The sequence below is a fragment of the Perca flavescens genome, unplaced genomic scaffold, assembly GCF_004354835.1.
Source record: "Perca flavescens isolate YP-PL-M2 unplaced genomic scaffold, PFLA_1.0 EPR50_1.1_unplaced_scaf_7, whole genome shotgun sequence".
Taxonomy (NCBI): Eukaryota; Metazoa; Chordata; class Actinopteri; order Perciformes; family Percidae; genus Perca; species Perca flavescens.
Window position 1 is genome coordinate 203,917 of NW_021166724.1, and position 15,457 is coordinate 219,373.

The 15,457-nt window shown below is 41.5% G+C and overlaps 3 non-coding genes across 3 annotated transcripts; all 3 read right to left on the reverse strand.

Moving 5' to 3' along the window:
- Positions 1-1,655: 1,655 nt before the first annotated feature.
- Positions 1,656-1,729, reverse strand: trnap-ugg (transfer RNA proline (anticodon UGG)). The gene has a single exon. It is a non-coding gene; the product is annotated as a tRNA-Pro (tRNA).
- Positions 1,730-6,296: 4,567 nt separating this feature from the next.
- Positions 6,297-6,368, reverse strand: trnap-ugg (transfer RNA proline (anticodon UGG)). Its single transcript has one exon. It is a non-coding gene; the product is annotated as a tRNA-Pro (tRNA).
- Positions 6,369-10,195: 3,827 nt separating this feature from the next.
- trnah-aug (transfer RNA histidin (anticodon AUG)) lies at positions 10,196-10,267 on the reverse strand. Its single transcript has one exon. It is a non-coding gene; the product is annotated as a tRNA-His (tRNA).
- Positions 10,268-15,457: the final 5,190 nt, after the last annotated feature.

Sequence of the window (15,457 nt, forward strand, 5' to 3'; positions counted from 1 at the left end):
CTGTGAATGAAGGATTTGGTAAGAACCCGATGACTTTAGAAAAGATGTCAAAATAATGGATTCCAGCACAAGGACCATTTCCCTACACTATTCTCAGCTGCCCGGTACTTACCTGGCATTTCATCTTAATTGCAAGAAGGGTTAGGGGATCCCAGGGCCTACCAAGGCCAGATAGGTTCAAATGCAAATTGACTGCTGAGAACAAAGTCTTCAGTTTTTGGATTAAATTAGAAAATGGTTTATTGGCTTCATTGCTTATTACCAATTCTCTACTTTGTGCGTGAACAAAAAACCCTAGTTTCCACCATCTGGGTGGACTTGACAATAGTGACAACTTCAAATTTTGTGATAACCAGATTTTGCCCTTAGGGCAGTTTCAGCGTTGTGATTACTTTTGATGCCAACATTTTACCAAATTTCGAACTTGAATATTTCAGTCAAAAGTGACAGCAGAATCGTGATGAAAAAGATTAGTGTGTAACTGTGACTTAATCAACTCATATAAGCATGATAGCGAGAATCACACCCCTAGACCAACGACAAACGAGATCCATATCCTGCGACGCAAATTGACCTCTGAGAGCAAATATCGTAGTTTCCACCATCTGGATGAACTTAATTCTAATGTGGACTTTAGATGAAGGATTTGGTAAGAACCCGATGACTTTAGAAAAGATGTTACCAATTCTCTACTTTGTGCGTGAACAAAAAACCCTAGTTTCCACCATCTGGGTGGACTTGACACTAGTGACAACTTCAAATTTTGTGATAACCAGATTTTGACCTTTTGGGCAGTTTTAGCTTTGTGATTACTTTTGATGCCAACATTTTACCAAATTTCGAACTTGAATATTTCAGTCAAAAGTGACAGCAGAATCGTAATGAAAAAGATTAGTGTGTAACTGTGACTTCATCAACTCATATAAGCATTATAGCGAGAATCACACCCCTAGACCAACGACAAACGAGAGCCATATCCTGGCGACGACGCAAATTGACCTCTGAGAGCAAATATCGTAGTTTCCACCATCTGGATGAACTTAATTCTAATGTGGACTTTAGATGAAGGATTTGGTAAGAACCCGATGACTTTAGAAAAGATGTTACCAATTCTCTACTTTGTGCTTGAACAAAAAAGCCTAGCTACCACCATCTGGGTGGATTTGACACTAGTGACAACTTCAAATTTTGTGATAACCAGGTGAAGCGAGAATCATACCCCTGACCAACGAGCCACATTTTAAAACACAGATTTAGCAATTTTCTATCTAAGAAATGCGGCTCCAATCTGTCACTGACTTGAATGGCAATGATCAAGTAGTTTGTTTGGCATGGGCTCTTTCTCTGGCTCCACTGCCAGATTCAGCTTTGTAATTATTTTTGATGCCAACATTTTACCAAATTTTGAACTTGAATATATCAGTCAAAAGTGACAGCAGAATCGTAATGAAAAAGCTAAGTGTCTAACTGTGAATGAAGGATTTGGTAAGGGTTAGGGGGATTCCAGGGCCTTCCAAGGCCAGATAGGTTCAAATGCAAATTGACTGCTGAGAACAAAGTCTTCAGTTTTTGGATTAAATTAGAAAAAGTTTATGGGCTTCATTGCCTATTACCAATGTGAACTTTAAATTAGGAACTTGTTGATAAGCAGAAAAGGGCTAGTGTCCGGGATTTGAACCCGGGACCTCTCGCACCCAAAGCGAGAATCATACCCCTAGACCAACGAGCCACATAAAACAGTATTTTAGCAATTTTCAATCAAGGAAATGCGGCTCAGATCGGTCACTGACTTGAAAGGCAATGGTCAAGTAGTTTGTTTTGCATGGGCTCTTTCTCTGGCTCCACTGCCAGATTCAGCTTTGTGATTATTTTTGATGCCAACATTTTACCAAATTTCGAACTTGAATATTTCAGTCAAAAGTGACAGCAGAATCGTAATGAAAAAGCTAAGTGTGTAACTGTGAATGAAGGATTTGGTAAGAACCCGATGACTTTAGAAAAGATGTCAAAATAATGGATTCCAGCACAAGGACCATTTCCCTACACTATTCTCAGCTGCCCGGTACTTACCTGGCATTTCATCTTAATTGCAAGAAGGGTTAGGGGATCCCAGGGCCTACCAAGGCCAGATAGGTTCAAATGCAAATTGACTGCTGAGAACAAAGTCTTCAGTTTTTGGATTAAATTAGAAAAAGGTTTATTGGCTTCATTGCTTATTACCAATTCTCTACTTTGTGCGTGAACAAAAAACCCTAGTTTCCACCATCTGGGTGGACTTGACACTAGTGACAACTTCAAATTTTGTGATAACCAGATTTTGCCCTTAGGGCAGTTTCAGCGTTGTGATTACTTTTGATGCCAACATTTTACCAAATTTCGAACTTGAATATTTCAGTCAAAAGTGACAGCAGAATCGTAATGAAAAAGATTAGTGTGTAACTGTGACTTCATCAACTCATATAAGCATGATATAGCTCTGAATCACACCCCTAGACCAACGACAAACGAGAGCCCATATCCTGCGACGCAAATTGACCTCTGAGCAAGCAAATATCGTAGTTTCCACCATCTGGATGAACTTAATTCTAATGTGGACTTTAAATGAAGGATTTGGTAAGAACCCGATGACTTTAGAAAAGATGTCAAAATAATGGATTCCAGCACAAGGACCAAAACCCTATTCTCAGCTGCCAGGTTACTTATCTTTAATTTGAAGGGTTAGGGATCCCAGGGCCACCAAGGCCAGATAGGTTCAAATGCAAATTGACTGCTGAGAACAAAGTCTTCAGTTTTTGGATTAAATTAGAAAAAGGTTTATTGGCTTCATTGCTTATTACCAATTTTCTACTTTGTGCGTGACAAAAACCCTAGTTTCCACCATCTGGGTGGACTTGACACTAGTGACAACTTCAAATTTTGTGATAACCAGATTTTGCCCTTTTGGGTTTTCAGCTTTGTGATTACTTTTGATGCCAACATTTTACCAAATTTGAACTTGAATATTTCAGTCAAAAGTGACAGCAGAATCGTAATGAAAAAGATTAGTGTGTAACTGTGACTTCATCAACTCATATAAGCATGATAGCGAGAATCACACCCCTAGACCAACGACAAACGAGACGCAAATTGACCTCTGAGAGCAAATATGCGTAGTTTCCACCATCTGGATGAACTTAATTCTAATGTGGACTTTAGATGAAGGATTTGGTAAAAACCCGATGACTTTAGAAAAGATGTTACCAATTCTCTACTTTGTGCGTGAACAAAAAACCCTAGTTTCCACCATCTGGGTGGACTTGACACTAGTGACAACTTCAAATTTTGTGATAACCAGATTTTGACCTTTTGGGCAGTTTTAGCTTTGTGATTACTTTTGATGCCAACATTTTACCAAATTTCGAACTTGAATATTTCAGTCAAAAGTGACAGCAGAATCGTAATGAAAAGATTAGTGTGTAACTGTGACTTCATCAACTCATATAAGCATTATAGCGAGAATCACACCCCTAGACCAACGACAAACGAGAGCCATATCCTGCGGACGCAAATTGACCTCTGAGAGCAAATATCGTAGTTTCCACCATCTGGATGAACTTAATTCTAATGTGGACTTTAGATGAAGGATTTGGTAAGAACCCGATGACTTTAGAAAAGATGTTTTGCTTGAACAAAAAGCCTAGCTACCACCATCTGGGTGGATTTGACACTAGTGACAACTTCAAATTTTGTGATAACCAGGTGAATCGAGAATCACCCCCTGACCAACGAGCCCACGTAAAACACAGATTTAGCAATTTTCTATCTAAGAAATGCGGCTCCAATCTGTCACTGACTTGAATGGCAATGGTCAAGTAGTTTGTTTGGCATGGGCTCTTTCTCTGGCTCCACTGCCAGATTCAGCTTTGTAATTATTTTTGATGCCAACATTTTACCAAATTTTGAACTTGAATATTTCAGTCAAAAGTGACAGCAGAATCGTAATGAAAAAGCTAAGTGTGTAACTGTGAATGAAGGATTTGGTAAGAACCCGATGACTTTAGAAAAGATGTCAAAATAATGGATTCCAGCACAAGGACCATTTCCCTACACTATTCTCAGCTGCCCGGTACTTACCTGGCATTTCATCTTAATTGCAAGAAGGGTTAGGGGATCCCAGGGCCTACCAAGGCCAGATAGGTTCAAATGCAAATTGACTGCTGAGAACAAAGTCTTCAGTTTTTGGATTAAATTAGAAAAAGGTTTATTGGCTTCATTGCTTATTACCAATTCTCTACTTTGTGCGTGAACAAAAAACCCTAGTTTCCACCATCTGGGTGGACTTGACAGTAGTGACAACTTCAAATTTTGTGATAACCAGATTTTGCCCTTAGGGCAGTTTCAGCGTTGTGATTACTTTTGATGCCAACATTTTACCAAATTTCGAACTTGAATATTTCAGTCAAAAGTGACAGCAGAATCGTGATGAAAAAGATTAGTGTGTAACTGTGACTTAATCAACTCATATAAGCATGATAGCGAGAATCACACCCCTAGACCAACGACAAACGAGATCCATATCCTGCGACGCAAATTGACCTCTGAGAGCAAATATGCGTAGTTTCCACCATCTGGATGAACTTAATTCTAATGTGGACTTTAGATGAAGGATTTGGTAAGAACCCGATGACTTTAGAAAAGATGTTACCAATTCTCTACTTTGTGCGTGAACAAAAAACCCTAGTTTCCACCATCTGGGTGGACTTGACACTAGTGACAACTTCAAATTTTGTGATAACCAGATTTTGACCTTTTGGGCAGTTTTAGCTTTGTGATTACTTTTGATGCCAACATTTTACCAAATTTCGAACTTGAATATTTCAGTCAAAAGTGACAGCAGAATCGTAATGAAAAAGATTAGTGTGTAACTGTGACTTCATCAACTCATATAAGCATTATAGCGAGAATCACACCCCTAGACCAACGACAAACGAGAGCCATATCCTGCGACGCAAATTGACCTCTGAGAGCAAATATGCGTAGTTTCCACCATCTGGATGAACTTAATTCTAATGTGGACTTTAGATGAAGGATTTGGTAAGAACCCGATGACTTTAGAAAAGATGTTACCAATTCTCTACTTTGTGCGTGAACAAAAAACCCTAGTTTCCACCATCTGGGTGGACTTGACACTAGTGACAACTTCAAATTTTGTGATAACCAGGTGAAGCGAGAATCATACCCCTGACCAACGAGCCACGTAAAACACAGATTTAGCAATTTTCTATCTAAGAAATGCGGCTCCAATCTGTCACTGACTTGAATGGCAATGGTCAAGTAGTTTGTTTGGCATGGGCTCTTTCTCTGGCTCCACTGCCAGATTCAGCTTTGTAATTATTTTTGATGCCAACATTTTACCAAATTTTGAACTTGAATATATCAGTCAAAAGTGACAGCAGAATCGTAATGAAAAAGCTAAGTGTCTAACTGTGAATGAAGGATTTGGTAAGGGTTAGGGGGATTCCAGGGCCTTCCAAGGCCAGATAGGTTCAAATGCAAATTGACTGCTGAGAACAAAGTCTTCAGTTTTTGGATTAAATTAGAAAAAGGTTTATTGGCTTCATTGCTTATTACCAATTCTCTACTTTGTGCGTGAACAAAAAACCCTAGTTTCCACCATCTGGGTGGACTTGACACTAGTGACAACTTCAAATTTTGTGATAACCAGATTTTGACCTTTTGGGCAGTTTCAGCGTTGTGATTACTTTTGATGCCAACATTTTACCAAATTTCGAACTTGAATATTTCAGTCAAAAGTGACAGCAGAATCGTAATGAAAAAGATTAGTGTGTAACTGTGACTTCATCAACTCATTTAAGCATGATAGCGAGAATCACACCCCTAGACCAACGACAAACAAGAGCCATATCCTGCGACGCAAATTGACCTCTGAGAGCAAATATTCCACCGTAGTTTCCACCATCTGGATGAACTTAATTCTAATGTGGACTTTAAATGAAGGATTTGGTAAGAACCCGATGACTTTAGAAAAGATGTCAAAATAATGGATTTCAGCACAAGGACCATTTCCTACACTATTCTCTGCTGCAGGTTACTTATCTGGCATTTCATGTTAATTGCAAGAAGGGTTAGGGGATTCCAGGGCCTTCCAAAGCCAGAGAGGTTCAAATGCAAATTGACTGCTGAGAACAAAGTCTTCAGTTTTTGGATTAAATTAGAGAAAAGTTTATGGGCTTCATTGCCTATTACCAATGTGAACTTTAAATTAGGAATTTGTTGATAAGCAGATTTTGCCATTAGGGCTCGTCCGGGATTTGAACCCGGGACCTCTCGCACCCAAAGCGAGAATCATACCCCTAGACCAACGAGCCACATAAAACAGTATTTTAGCAATTTTCAATCAAGGAAATGCGGCTCAGATCGGTCACTGACTTGAAAGGCAATGGTCAAGTAGTTTGTTTTGCATGGGCTCTTTCTCTGGCTCCACTGCCAGATTCAGCTTTGTGATTATTTTTTGATGCCAACATTTTACCAAATTTCGAACTTGAATATTTCAGTCAAAAGTGACAGCAGAATCGTAATGAAAAAGCTAAGTGTGTAACTGTGAATGAAGGATTTGGTAAGAACCCGATGACTTTAGAAAAGATGTCAAAATAATGGATTCCAGCACAAGGACCATTTCCCTACACTATTCTCAGCTGCCCGGTACTTACCTGGCATTTCATCTTAATTGCAAGAAGGGTTAGGGGATCCCAGGGCCTACCAAGGCCAGATAGGTTCAAATGCAAATTGACTGCTGAGAACAAAGTCTTCAGTTTTTGGATTAAATTAGAAAATGGTTTATTGGCTTCATTGCTTATTACCAATTCTCTACTTTGTGCGTGAACAAAAAACCCTAGTTTCCACCATCTGGGTGGACTTGACAGTAGTGACAACTTCAAATTTTGTGATAACCAGATTTTGCCCTTAGGGCAGTTTCAGCGTTGTGATTACTTTTGATGCCAACATTTTACCAAATTTCGAACTTGAATATTTCAGTCAAAAGTGACAGCAGAATCGTAATGAAAAAGATTAGTGTGTAACTGTGACTTCATCAACTCATATAAGCATGATAGCGAGAATCACACCCCTAGACCAACGACAAACGAGATCCATATCCTGCGACGCAAATTGACCTCTGAGAGCAAATATGCGTAGTTTCCACCATCTGGATGAACTTAATTCTAATGTGGACTTTAGATGAAGGATTTGGTAAGAACCCGATGACTTTAGAAAAGATGTTACCAATTCTCTACTTTGTGCGTGAACAAAAAACCCTAGTTTCCACCATCTGGGTGGACTTGACACTAGTGACAACTTCAAATTTTGTGATAACCAGATTTTGACCTTTTGGGCAGTTTTAGCTTTGTGATTACTTTTGATGCCAACATTTTACCAAATTTCGAACTTGAATATTTCAGTCAAAAGTGACAGCAGAATCGTAATGAAAAAGATTAGTGTGTAACTGTGACTTCATCAACTCATATAAGCATTATAGCGAGAATCACACCCCTAGACCAACGACAAACGAGAGCCATATCCTGCGACGCAAATTGACCTCTGAGAGCAAATATCGTAGTTTCCACCATCTGGATGAACTTAATTCTAATGTGGACTTTAGATGAAGGATTTGGTAAGAACCCGATGACTTTAGAAAAGATGTTACCAATTCTCTACTTTGTGCTTGAACAAAAAACCCTAGTTTCCACCATCTGGGTGGACTTGACACTAGTGACAACTTCAAATTTTGTGATAACCAGGTGAAGCGAGAATCATACCCCTGACCAACGAGCCACGTAAAACACAGATTTAGCAATTTTCTATCTAAGAAATGCGGCTCCAATCTGTCACTGACTTGAATGGCAATGGTCAAGTAGTTTGTTTGGCATGGGCTCTTTCTCTGGCTCCACTGCCAGATTCAGCTTTGTAATTATTTTTGATGCCAACATTTTACCAAATTTTGAACTTGAATATATCAGTCAAAAGTGACAGCAGAATCGTAATGAAAAAGCTAAGTGTCTAACTGTGAATGAAGGATTTGGTAAGGGTTGGGGGGATTCCAGGGCCTTCCAAGGCCAGATAGGTTCAAATGCAAATTGACTGCTGAGAACAAAGTCTTCAGTTTTTGGATTAAATTAGAAAAAGGTTTATTGGCTTCATTGCTTATTACCAATTCTCTACTTTGTGCGTGAACAAAAAACCCTAGTTTCCACCATCTGGGTGGACTTGACACTAGTGACAACTTAAAATTTTGTGATAACCAGATTGGATGAAGGGCTCTTCCCATTTTGTGGACTTTAAATGAAGGATTTGGTAAGAACCCGATGACTTTAGAAAAGATGTCAAAATAATGGATTCCATCACAAGGACCATTTCCTACACTATTCTCAGCAGCAGGTTACTTATCTAATTGCAAGAAGGATTAGGGGATTCCAGGTAACTGACTTGAAAGTTTCCAATGGTCAAGTAGTTTGTTTGGCCAAGAAGGGTTTGGGGATCCCAGGGCCTTAGAAAAGGCCAGATAGGTCAAATGCAAATTGACTGCTGAGAACAAAGTCTTCAGTTTTTGGATTAAATTAGCAAAAAAGTTTATGGGCTTTCATTCATTACCAATTTCCAATGTGAACAAAAACTTTAGCTTCTGGGTGGATTTGACACTAGTGACAACTTTGATTTTGGGATAACCAGATTTTGCCATTAGGGATCGTCCGGGATTTGAACCTGGGACCTCTCCCACCCAAAGCGAGAATCATACCCCTAGACCAACGAGCCACATAAAACAGTCTTTCAGCAATTTTCAATCAAGGAAATGCGGCTCAGATCTGTCACTGACTTGAAAGGCAATGGTCAAGTAGTTTGTTTGGCATGGGCTCCTTTCTCTGGCTCCACTGCCAGATTCCGTCCTGATGTCGCGAGTTCCAGTTTTAAACCAAGATCAGTCTGGAATCTTGAGGCAGAGAACAGCAGAATCGTAATGAAAAAGCTAAGGCCAATCAACGTTGGTTTTGAGGTGGGTTAGGTGGTGATAGACCGATGGTTTATCCAATCAGCTAACCAGTATTATCAGCCAGCGGTAGCCCTAATTCTGTTAGCCAAGGCTAACCTTTTCTTCTCTTGGATCCTTCTTTTGGAATATGGTCCGGGAACCTGAAATGGTGCCTTTTATTCCTAAATTTCGTTAACAAATGGCAAATATCCTTTACCGACATGTTGCTTGCATGCTGAGCTTATGAGCTATGCTTTGCCTGCAGCAGCAGGGGCGGGCTTTGGTTGTATTTTCACACGCTTCGGATTTGATTGGTTGATTTGGCCCGTCTATCACCAACATAGACAGATGGTTCATCCAATCAAATAACCAGTACGATGAACCCTTCCCAAAAAAAGTTCTCCAACGGAAATCTGTCCCAGATGGATATGCCGAGCAAATTTTGCAATCCATCTGGCGAGGTCAGGTTATCCTTCTCTGGCTGGGCCAGATTCAGCTTTGTGATTATTTTTGATGCCAACATTTTACCAAATTTCGAACTTGAATATTTCAGTCAAAAGTGACAGCAGAATCGTAATGAAAAAGCTTAGTGTGTAACTGTGACTTCATCAACTCATATATGCTTTCTAGCGAGAATCATAGCCATAGACCAACGACAAACGAGAGCCATATCCTGCAACGCAAATTGACCTCTAAGAGCAAATATGCGTAGTTTCCACCATTAATTCTAATGTGGACTTTAAATGAAGGATTTGGCAAGAACCCGATGACTTCAGAAAAGATGTCAAAATAATGGATTCCAGCACAAGGACCATTTCCCTACACTATTCTCAGCTGCAGGTTACTTATCTGGCATTTCATGTTAATTGCAAGAAGGATTACGGGATTCCAGGTAACTGACTTGAAAGGCAATGGTCAAGTAGTTTGTTTGGCATGGGCAAGAAGGGTTAGGGGATCCCAGGGCCTTCCAAGGCCAGATAGGGTCAAATTCAAATCGACTGCTTAGAACAAAGTCTTCAGTTTTTGGATTAAATTAGAAAAAGTTTATTGGCTTCATTGCCTATTACCAATTATCTACTTTGTGCGTGAACAAAAAAGCCTAGTTACCCACATCAGGGTGGACTTGACACTAGTGACAACTTCATATTTTGTGATAACCAGGTTTTGCCCTTAGGGCTCGTCCAGGATTTGAACCTGGGACCTCTCGCACCATAAGCAAGAATCATACCCCTAGAACAACAAGCCACGTAAAACAGTCTTTTAGCAATTTTCAATCAAGGAAATACGGCTCCGATCTGTCACTGACTTTGTAATGGAATTGGTGTAGTGGTTTTCTTTTGTATGTTATTTTCCGCCCCCTACTGGTGATTGTTAGTAGCTGCACTGAAGAGGAAGTGAGGTAACAGTTCGAGAATAGGAAGAGGAAGTGATGTTTAGAAAGTTCCCTTTTTCCCATGGCTTCATAGAGGGAGCATCACAATGTACAAATCTGCTTAATCCTGTGCCTTAAAGTCCACAAACCGGCTTCATCCGTAAGTTATTCACTATTTACAGTTATATTAACATGTTTATGTTAATATTTAGTGATTTGAGTAAAGTATGTTTGACGATGTTTAGTTTATTGTCAACTACATAGGGATGTATTCAATCTTTGGTTGTTAAAGCGTTGGTGCTTGTGTAAATGATATTTACAGATTGCAGTACATAGTTTAAAGAACCTTTTGTGTTGTTCATATCAATAATTCTCTACTAATGTACGAGAGATATTCGGTACTTGTAAAGATACTTACTGTGTTTGTATTTTTGTGTTCTTTTTCACAGTTTTCCAAAATAAGTGATATTTTCCTTAATTAAATCCTGCCAAACACAACAACCTGCCTGTTCCTTGGAGGATATAATGCTGGAGAATATAATGTTAAGCTAGCTGTATAGCTGAAGAATACGTTGCCTGCAACAACCTTTAGTGAGGACAGCATAGTAAAAGGATGACCACCTGCTGTGGGAGTTTAAGAAGGATTTCAAGATAGTCAAGCTACACTGCACTTCATCATCATGGCAACCACAGTTAAGTCAGTAGAGGTTTCCGGTGAAGACAAAGTAAAAGGCTCACAAGATGGTAGTGAATCAGGCTCAGTCCTCTCCCACAATCACTCCAGAAAGTCACGCTCATCAGCAAACTCTAGAGTCAGCTTAGAAGCAGCAAGAGCCCGTGCCAAAGCAGAAGCAGCCAAAGCTAGGCTGGCCTTCACAGAAAAGGAGAGTGAACTCAAAATTGAGAAAGCTAGGCTGGAAGCCAGAATTGATCGCATCAATCTACAGCGAGAAGCTGAAGCTGCCCATGCAGAAGCTGTAGTTCTGGAGACAGCAGCAGCAGATATAGATGGAATTGACCAGATTGAAGAACTTGAGTTCTTGTCCCTTCAAGAGAGTGCACAAAAAAGGACTGATGACTATGTTACCCATCACGCACTGCAGCCCTTTGCACAGGGCTCTAAAGTAAGGAGTCAAGTGAGCAGGCACTCAGAATTAGGTCTGTAAATGTCAGACGACCATCTCTTGGTCTCAAAATGGTTTGGGAGAGATTGAATAAAACATATGGATCTCCAGAAGCAATAGAGAGAGCTCTGTTTAGTAAAATATAGAACTTTCCCAAGATTCAAAATAGAGACAGTAAAAAACTCCAAGAGCTGGCAGATCTACTGATAGAATTAGATGTCGCCAAGACAGATGGGTACTTGCCAGGGCTAGCTTACCTTGACACGGCGAGGGGAGTCCAGCCCATTGTTGAGAAGCTGCCCTTCTATCTCCAAGACAGGTGGATGTCTCACGGGTCCAAATACAAGAGAGACTATGGTGTTGCCTTTCCTCCTTTCTGCTTCTTCAAAGGGTTCATCTGCAGGGAAGCTGAAGAGAAAAACGACCCCAGCTTTAACCTGCCCACTCTCTCTACAACCTCTTACAAGAGAGAGAAGCAAGGTCAAAATAAACCTGTCTCTGTGCATAAAACAAGCATATCATCGTCAGATACAGTATCTAAAACGGAAAATCCTGACAGACAATGCCCAATGCATAACAAACCCCATTCACTGAAGAAATGCAGGGGGTTCAGGAAAATGAGCCTTGATGACAGAAAGAAATTCTTGAAAGAGAACAATATATGCTTTCGCTGCTGTGCTTCTACTAATCACCAGGCAAAATGTTGTGAAACACCCTTCAAATGTGCTGAGTGTGACAGCAATAGACACCTTTCTGCTCTTCACCCTGGTCCTGCTCCTCAGTCACAGCCAGGTTCTTCCTCTTCATCAGAGAACGGCGGGGAGAGAGAGGACACAGGGCAGTCAGATGTCACATCCAGGTGTACCGAGGTATGTGGTGAGGGATTTAAAGGCAAATCCTGCTCAAAGATCTGCCTCGTAAATGTGTACCCCAACGGTCATCGCAATCTACAGAGAAAAATGTATGCCATTTTAGATGACCAGAGCAACGTGTCATTGGCTAGATCAGAGTTTTTTGACATGTTCAACATCAAAGGAGCAGCAGTAACCTACACACTCAAAACCTGTGCAGGTACAGTGGAAACAGCTGGGAGAAAAGCTCATGATTTCATGGTAAAATCTGTAGATGGAAAAATAAACATCCCACTACCTACACTCACTGAGTGTAATGAGATCCCCAATAACAGAGCAGAGATACCGACGCCAGATGCTGCATACCACCACCACCACCTAAAGCAGATAGCAAATGAAATCCCACCCCTTGATCCAGTTGCTGACATCCTGCTGCTATTGGGAAGAGACATCGTTAGGGTACATAAAGTTCGTAAACAGCACAATGGCCCTCACTACGCACCATATCCACAAAAGCTTGACCTTGGGTGGGTTATCATAGGTGATGTATGCATAGGGGGCGCTCACAAGACAAACACAGTGAGTACCATGAAGACCTGTATCCTTGGAAATAGAAGACCAACTTACCTAACTCCATGTGAGAATCGGATACAGGTGAAAGAAATGTACGGTATTAAAGGTAATGACAAGAATCTTCCCCTGCACAAGCCCACACAAAGAGCATCAGTGGCTTCAAACAAAGATAAGCTTGGAAAAACAGTCTTCTGCACAACAGAGAATGACAACCTGCTTGCCCACTCAATTGAGGATATAACCTTTCTTCAGGTCATGGAACGGGAGTTCTTCCAAGATGACACAAACAGCAGGGTCGCTCCTCTCCCTTTCCGACACACACGGAGACGTCTCCCTAACAACAGAGACTACGCTTACAACCGGCTGATGTCACTGCGAAAGATGTTAGAGAAGAAGCCTGAAATGAAAGTGCACTTCACTGAGTTCATGCAAAAAATGCTTGATAATGGACATGCCGAGCTCGCACCACCACTCAAAGAAGGAATGGAATGTTGGTATCGCCCTACCTTTGGGAAAATGACATCAGCAAAGAAGTGGTGGAGTATCGTATGCGAGTTCACGTCTTTGGAAACAGCCCATCACCTGCAGTAGCAATCTTTGGCCTGAGGAGGGCAGCGAAACACCAAGAAAATGAATATGGCAGTGATGCGAGGCACTTTGTTGAGAGGGATTTCTACGTTGATGACGGCCTTCGATCATTTGCAACAGAGGCTGAGGCCATTGATGTTCTGCGTCGAACACAGCAAATGCTGGCTGAGTCTAACATTGTGCTACACAAGATAGCCTCAAACCGAAAAGAAGTGATGAATGCATTTCCAGCAGAGGAAAGAGCAAATGATATCAAAGACCTTAACCTCTCTGTGGACGACCTACCTGTCCAACGCAGCCTTGGGGTTAGCTGGAACATTATGTCAGACACCTTCACATTCCACGTTCCTGAGAGTCAAAAGCCATTCACACGGCGAGGCGTCCTGTCAACAGTGAACAGTCTGTTTGATCCATTGGGATTCTTAGCTCCAGTTACTATTGAAGGCAGACTGCTCCTCAGAGAGCTTTCGACCCAAGATACAGAGTGGGACACATGTCTTCCTGAGGCCAAATTTGAAGATTGGAAAAGATGGCAGGAATCACTGTTAGCACTAAAGGAGGTACATATCCCACGCACATATGCATCTTTCTCCACTTCCAAGGCCCGACACACAGAATTGTGTGTCTTTTCTGATGCCTCTGTCAAAGCAATATCGGCAGTGGCTTACCTGAAGATCACAGATGAGCATGGTCACAGTTAAGTAGGCTTTGTCTTTGCTAAATCCAAACTTGCTCCTCAGCCTGAGCTGACAATCCCCAGGTTGGAGTTATGTGGAGCTGTACTGGCTGTTGAGATTGCAGAGCTTGTCGTCAGAGAGGTTGATCTGAAAGTGGATGCAGTCAAATTCTACACTGACAGCAAGGTTGTGTTAGGATACATACACAATGAGAAAAGAAGATTTTATATCTATGTGAGCAATCGTGGTACAACGATCCGACAGTCAACACAGCCAGAGCAGTGGAGTTATGTTCCATCGGAGCTGAACCCAGCCGATCATGGGTCCCGGTCGGTTCCAGCTGCCGATCTTGCAGGCACTACATGGCTGACTGGACCAGCTTTCTTGACCAAGCCAGTCAATTCAGAGGTCAACGCTGAAAATGAGATGACATACGACCTTGTAGATCCAGATTCAGATGCTGAGATTCGTTCCAAGGTAACATGTCTCACCACCGAATTACTGCAGGCAAGCTGGGCTCAAAGAGATTTGAGCATTTTTCCAAGTGGAACTCACTCACCAAAGCTGTGGCCCACCTCTGTCACATCGCTCAATGCTTCTCACTCCCATCAGGCAATAGCAGCTGTGTGGGCTGGCACATGTGCAAGATCGGATTGGCAGTTGCTGACATCACTAAGCAGAGCATGTCATCATAAAATGTGTGCAACATGAAAACTATTCAGAAGAGCTCAAATGCATTATGTCAAACTGCGACCGAGGGCTTGCTGAGAATAGGTGGACGTATTGACCAGGCGCAACTTGAAAGGTGTGAAGCTCACCCTATCATTATCCCAAGCCGTAACCACATAGCAACTCTCCTCGTCCGCCACTATCATGAATGTGTAAAACATCAGGGCAGACATTTCACAGAAGGTGCAATCCGCGCAAGTGGCCTGTGGATAGTAGGAGGAAAACGTCTCATCAGCAGCTGCATTCATAGGTGTGTCACATGCAAAAGGTTGCAAGGAAAAATGGAGCAACAACAAATGTCTGATCTACCTGTAGAACGCCTGCAGGTCGACCCCCCCTTCTCGTATGTCGGACTTGACGTTTTTGGGCCATGGGAAGTCATCACACGTCGTACCAGGGGTGGCCAAGCCAGAGACAAAAGGTGGGCAGTTATGTTCACATGTATGTCCACGCGTGCAATTCACATTGAGGCTATCGAAACCAAGACTTCCTCGAGCTTCATAAACGCACTCAGGAGGTTT